The sequence below is a fragment of the Vombatus ursinus genome, unplaced genomic scaffold (genome assembly GCF_900497805.2).
Source record: "Vombatus ursinus unplaced genomic scaffold, bare-nosed wombat genome assembly UNPS02014790.1, whole genome shotgun sequence".
NCBI lineage: Eukaryota > Metazoa > Chordata > Mammalia > Diprotodontia > Vombatidae > Vombatus > Vombatus ursinus.
Window position 1 is genome coordinate 721,883 of NW_020954568.1, and position 6,591 is coordinate 728,473.

At 55.4% G+C, this 6,591-nt stretch overlaps 1 protein-coding gene across 1 annotated transcript in view; it reads left to right on the forward strand.

The window, feature by feature from the left end:
• The window catches only part of KCNQ1 (potassium voltage-gated channel subfamily Q member 1), a 361,243-nt gene that overhangs the window by 1,296 nt on the left and 353,356 nt on the right, over positions 1 to 6,591 (forward strand). The gene's annotated exons all lie outside the window — the stretch shown is intronic.

Genomic DNA, 6,591 nt, shown 5'->3' on the forward strand with positions numbered 1-6,591 from the left:
TCCATCCATCCATCCATCCATCCATCCATCCATCCATCCATCCATCCGTCCATCCATCCTGGTGGTGGTGTCCATTCCCTGGCCCCTTGCTTGCAGCGATCTTTTTTTCTCTTTCTTTGTCTGTTCTTGGGAATCTGGGGATATTCTGAGTGTAGGTGAAAAGCCCAAAACCCAGAGACACCTGCTCGCCAGGGAGAACAGAAAGTTCCCACTGGAATTGCCCCAGGCACATTCTCTGGGAGATGATTCCCAGTGACGGGTGGACAGTCCCTCGGAGAAGAAAGCTGGGGGTAGAACGCTTTGGAGAGAAGAATCAGTTTTCCTGTCAAGGCACTGGTCAGGGACGGTGCCGATAATTAGGGTGGGGTGAGATGGCCTGCTGTCAGGTTGGGTTTGGCCATTTTGGAAAGAGGTGGAGTGACCAGGATGCCAGACTTTGGTTTGAAATCTCTCACCAGATCCTTGCGAGCTGTGTGATCCTGGCAAATCACCTAGCTTCTCAGCCTCAGTCTCTTAATCTGTAAAGTGGAGATAATAACACTGACCTTGAAGTTTTTTCCTTCTTCCCCTCCTGTCTCTCCTCCTCACCTCCTCCTCCTCTCCCTCTGACAGGGGAGGCCAGTACCTCGTGATCTTCTAGTTCTCTGTGCATGAACGAGGGCCCCAGGAAAGCAGGATTTCCAGCCCTGATGCAGGTCTAGGGTGGGCCCCATGCTGACTTCCCCTGTGGGCTCCTCAAGGGTAGTGCAGGTGCCCAGGCTTTAGCTGGGCCCATTGTACCCAAACCTGGATTGACATAAAATCGAAGTCATTGGTGAAGTCCTCTGATCACAAGGTTTAGAAGGGACATTAGCTCACATCTAAACCCACCCCTGTATTTTACAGAAGAGGAAACTGAGGCCCAGAGAGGGGAAGAGCCCTGGTCTGGGTCACACACGGCTAGGAAGTGGCACCTTTAAATTTCCAGCCCTGTCTCTCTGGCTCCCCACCCCCCTCCCCCACTGCACCTTACCCAGGGTGTTGGGTGAGGGGTGGGATACAATGACAAGTTACTCCATGTTCACAGAGGGGTCCCTTTCACTCTGTGTGTGTGTGTGTGTGTGTGTGTGTGTGTGTGAAAGAAAGAGAGCACTCACAAGTGCACTGCACATCCACGAGAGTAGTGAGTTATTTACATTCAGCAGATGTTTACTAAGCCCCTACTGGGTGCAAAGCGCTGGCCCAAGCAGCTCCACACTAAAGGGGGATTACCATATAGAAGCAGGAAAGGGGGTGAACAACATCAATGAACAAGCGCTTAGGAGGTGCTTGCTGTATACGGAGCTCTGCGCTAACACAAAGCCCCCAAACGCTTCCTGTACTCGAGGAGCTTATATTCAGTTGGGGGAGACAAGAGCTCTAGAGTGGACCCTGGCAGATAAGTGGAGGAGATGGAGGATCAGCTGACGAAGGATGACCCTAGCAGCTGGGGGCTTCACGGAGTCGGAGCGCTCAGGCTGGGTCTCAGAGGAAGCCAGGGATTGTACGAGGCATAGTCAGTCTAATGTAGGGAGAGCATTCCAGGTCTAGGGAAGGGCCCAGACAAAGGGCCAGGACCAGTGAGCAGCCAGCCTGTCTTGATCGTTGGGTATGGGGAAGGGAGGTAGGAAGGGACCAGGCTGTGAAGGGCTTTAAGTGCAAAACAGAACATTTTGTATTGATTTTGGAGGTAATAGGGAGCCACTGGGGGTCTTGAGGTTGCCGTGACTTTAGTTTTATGCCATTGGCCGTTGTATTTGAGAGGGGATGAATGGAAGAAGGGAGGCTCATTGGAAGGCCATCGACATAGTCCAGGTAATAGGAGAGGAAGTGGCCTTGTGAGTGGACAGAATGGGATGAATGTGACAGATACTGGGGAGAAGGAAATTGCAAGATTTGTCAGCAGAGTGGATAGGTGGGGATGAGAGAGACGAGTTGGGAACGACCCTGTGGTTGTGAAGCTGGCTGATGGAGGACGGCTGTGCCCTTGAAAGTTATGGGGAAGTTTGGGAGAGGGAAGAGTTGGGGGGAAGAGGTAATGAGCTTAGTTTTTGATGTGTTGATTTTGTGATGAGATGTCCTGAGGGCGGTGGGTGATGAGGAACTCAGGAGACAAACACGGTCTATGGTCTTTGGTCTGTGAGCTAGGGATCATTGATCCCCTGCGATCTTATGAGCTCAGCCAAGTGAGATGTCCAGAGGGAAAGAAGGAGAGGGTCCAGGCCAGAGTCTGGGGGCACCCAGGGCTAGCGGGAGTGACCTGGAGGAAGGTCCAGCAAGAGACTAGTGGCTATTGTTGCTATGTGACGTTCCATTGAGACTTGCAAAGCTTTTGACAGAAACCTATCACAAAGAACCCTGTGAGCAGATGCTCTTGTCGCCATTGGAACGATGAGGAAACTGATGCTCAGAAAGGTGGAGAGACCGCCCAGAGTCACATCCAGTTAAGAGTCAAAGGCAAATTTGAACCCACACCCTCCTGACTCCAAGTTCAGCGCAATGATACCATTCTGAGAAGTCAATGGACCAGATGCCCTTTCTGTAGGGGGCTTACAGTCCTTTTTTGGGGGGTCTATTGAGAAGGACACAAAGAAGTGTAATAAAGAACAGTCCTTGCTCTCAGGAGGCTTTCAGTCTGGGGGCTATGGAATGTGGACACTGAAATCACAACCCCATCTAAGTTGGCCGCGAGGTAGAATGTGCTGGTGAGATAAGCAGAAATTCCAACGAGAGGTGAGGGAAAGCCCATTCCCAGCCTGGGGTGGCCGATGGGGATGGAGGGAAAAGGGGCTGGTTCTATGATCCCTGAATCAGTCAGAGGCTGGGATTGTGTTGGGGGCTCATGGGAGATGACTCGATGATACCAAAGGAAGACGGAGGCTGGAATTGTAGGGGCTGCTCAATTTCCTAGGTGGGGAACACCCATCCAGGGGTGGCACTCTGTCTGATCAGGGTTTTCAGGGGTCTCATCTGGAGTCCCCTAGCCTCAGGCTCCTGACATGAGCTTCCTAATTTTGAAAGATGGGCAGGTGCAAGAGGCTGATGAGGACTTGAGCATGGAAGGATGTTCTGAGCTCTGTTGGGCCACGGACTTGGCGGGGCAAGCCCTCGTTTGCCCTGCAAGCCGTCGTTTGCGTATCTCCCCCGAGTCGGAGTCAGAGCTAGAAGAGAGAGACCTGGGAACACGGGCCTCCCCTCCTGCGTCTTCTTGCAGTTCCAAAGATTTTATTGATCACGTTTGTTCACGTTAGTAACCCTCCAGCATCTAGAACCCTCTGGAACAAGGACAGTGCATTAAAGCCAGTGGATGCCCCATTCCCAGCCCCTCGCCCACCACTCCCCTATGGGCTAGAGGGAAGTATACCGGACCACGGGGCTTCTGGGCTCGGTGGCTCCATTAAACCAACGCCGACGTCCTGCTGGGGTGTTGGGCTTTCATTGCTGCGGAAGCTGTGTTTGTTTGGCTGACTTCTCTGCCTTTGTTCTTCTCTGTCTCTTCCTCATTTCTCATGTCCAGTCAGTGATTCTGATCATGTTTCTCTTCCATGCTGAGGGCGGCCCTTTCCCAGTGGATTTTGCAGAAGTGCTGGGAGGGATAGTTTCGGGTGAATGGGCCTTCCCCCACCCCTGCCTTTGGCTTCCTTGGGGTTCACGGTCTATAGTGGAGTCCCGGGGTCAAAGGCCAAGCTGGTCACTTTGCAGTTTAGGAAGCTTCTCCTAATTCTGCCCGATGAGGGCGAGGGACCTACCCAAGGTGGCACCATCAGTAAGTAAATGGCAGGGCCGGGATTCTAAGCCAGGTGCTGTGACTTTTGCCCCAGGGCTCCTCCCAGGGCATCCTGGACTGCCAGAAGCCCCGAAGTCATCTCCAGCCTCCTTGGAGAGAGCCTTACAGACAGAAGGGCCAGGCTGTCCCCTCAGCCCTCTTCCCCCATCCCAGAACACAGTTGAGGCCTTGCTGCTCCCCTTCAGGCCCCTGTCCTGTTTTAGCTCAAGGAGAAAGTGATTTCTGGAGGCTGAACGTGCCCACAGAGCATTAGAGCCAGATCCTTCCATTTTAGAAAGGGGAAAAACGGAGACCCAGAGAGGAGAGGGACAGACTATTGCCACTCTGCCTGTGACGCTGGCGGGCCTGGTCCACATTGCCCCTCTCCTCTGTCTAGGGCCAGCCCCTGACTCTTTCCTCTGTAGTCATGGAATATTAAAGAACCTGAGGGAGCTATCAATCCAGTGCCCTCACTTTACAGGTTGGGAAACTGAGGCTCTGACAAGTAACATGGCTTGCCTGAGGTCACTCGGGAGCGAGAGTGAGCCAAGCAGGGGGTGAACCCACCTCCTTTCTGGGCTCTTTCATTTCCTCCTGCGGCCTCCACGGTCTGCACAGAATTAGGAGAAGCCTGGGGAGGCGAGAGGGGCTAGAACGACCCGGCTGTGGGAAGTGAGAAGTGAGAAGGGCAGGAGCCCTGGATTTAGGGTCACATGACCCCAGCTTGACCTATACGCCTCCCTGGTGTAACAGTAGAAGCCTCTTGAAGGCAGGGGCCTTCTGTCTGCATCCCCCCTCAGTGCCCAGGAATGTGTCTGGGATGAGGAATAAGCTCACATTCATTGGCTGATTGCTCTATTAGCTGTGGGCTCCTGGGTAAGTCCCTTCCCCACACCTGAGGGGTGCCTCTGGGTCTCCAGGTGCTCCTCTGTGCAGTGAGGGGGCTGGGCTCAATTCTGGATTGAGGGCTGGGAGCTGGCCAGCTGGCTCCTCCTGGTCTCAACTCCCTCTGGCTAGAGTGTGGGGAGCTGACTCCTCTGACTCGGGCTAGAGCATTGCTGTGTTTACCCAGAAGCCCTTGGGCTCTCACGGGGGGGGGGGGGGGGGGGGGGGCCCTGATGGCTGGATCCCCAGTCCCCCAGGGGAGAAAGCGGCCTGGTCTAGAGCTGGGCATACTGTAGACAGTGCATAAATGCTCTTTGGGAGGAGAACTTGACCCAGGGACAGGTGGGGCCTTGGAGAGAGGAGCCCCTTTGAACCTGGGTTTCTGCTTTGGTGAGGAGGCTCATGGCCGTGAGGGTCCCCGGGGAGGGTGAGCTGGACTCTGGCCTCCTCCGTCCCTCATGCTAGATTGCCTGGGGCCAGACGGAGTGTGGGGGCAGACTCTGGGGGGTCACCCTGTGTCAGGCCTGTTCCGGTCAGGGCCCTTCTCAGAGCCTCCTGTGCAGCCTGACCCGCTGCTGCTGCTGCTGCTGCTGCTACTGCCCGCCCACAGGAAGCATGGCTTTACAAGTGGGCTTCTTCCTGATTTCAATTGTTTTTGCTCTAGGAAATTTCTTACCAAGAGCATTTCTGGCCTGGAGGGAGGTGAGGGTGGCTGGCCCCAGGGGCTGCCCTGGGCTGCTGGGGGAGGTGAAGGGAAGGGGATGTGTCCTCTGGTGGGAGGCAGGAAGGCTTGTGGGGGTCCGACCTGCTTCCTTCTGAAGCCTGGCCCTGATTTTTTAGCAGGGGCTGGAATTCAAGGACAGGCCATGCTACTGTCCCAGCGTGGGTCGTCGCACAAGCATCTGCCCCTCTGGGCCTCATTTTCCCCATCTATCAAATAAGGGGGTTAGGCTGGGGGAGGGCTCAGAGATCCTTTGGAGGACAAGAGAACCCTGATTCATTTGACTCTGGCCCTTCCCAGAGGCAGAGTGGGTGGGTCCCCACCTCCCAGAGCTGGGAGCGGTGCACACATGCATGGAGGCCTCCCTGTCTGGGGGCATCACTGGTGCTACTCCCAAATCCTCATCCTTGGCCACACCTATGGGGGAAGGGCCTGTGTCTCCAGAAGGCCCCTCAAATGGCCTGTTGTCAGTGAGGGATTGGGCCAGTCTTCACAATGTCCTTAATTTTGAGCTGAAGAAGGAGAGGGGGCACTGGGGGCGCAGGGCCCCAGGATGGCCCTCCCCAGCTTGCCATCCATCCGTCCACGCTCGCCCTTTCCATGATCCGTCTCTCCCTGCTGCAGTAGCCTGGCGTCCCCACCCTGCCCCAAGCCTCTGCCCTGTGCCAGCTCTGAGAAAGCCCAGGTTCCTCGGGCTTGGCATGTCACTGAGTCAACAGAGCTGGGAGGGGCCTCAGAGGTCAGTCAGGCCAGCTGCCCTCATTGGACAGGGAAAAACAATCAAGGCCCAGAGAGACAAAGCCACTGTCCAAGGCCACACAGCTATTAAGTGGCAGAGTTGAGATTCGAACCCAGGCCCTACAGGCAAAAGCCAGAGCTTTTCTCACAGTGCTCCACTGAACAGGGTCAAACAGGAAGTAAATGATGGAGCCAGGATCTGAACCCAGATCCACTGCCCCACTTTTCTCCCGTCTCTGCTTTTGGAAATCGCAGCCTTCCTTGGCCAAGGCCTAGTTCAGCCCCACTTCATGCAGGAAGCCTTCCCAGCTTTCCTGGTCCTGGCTCAGGGCCATCTCTTCTGGGGCACATTCGGCCTTCTCTTGTCCTGCCTGTGTTCTGGTCTCTGGAGGCCGGAGCGGCTGTCTGGTCTCCTATCCTGGGTGCCGGGGCGGCTGTCTGGCCTCCTGTCCTGGGTGCCGGG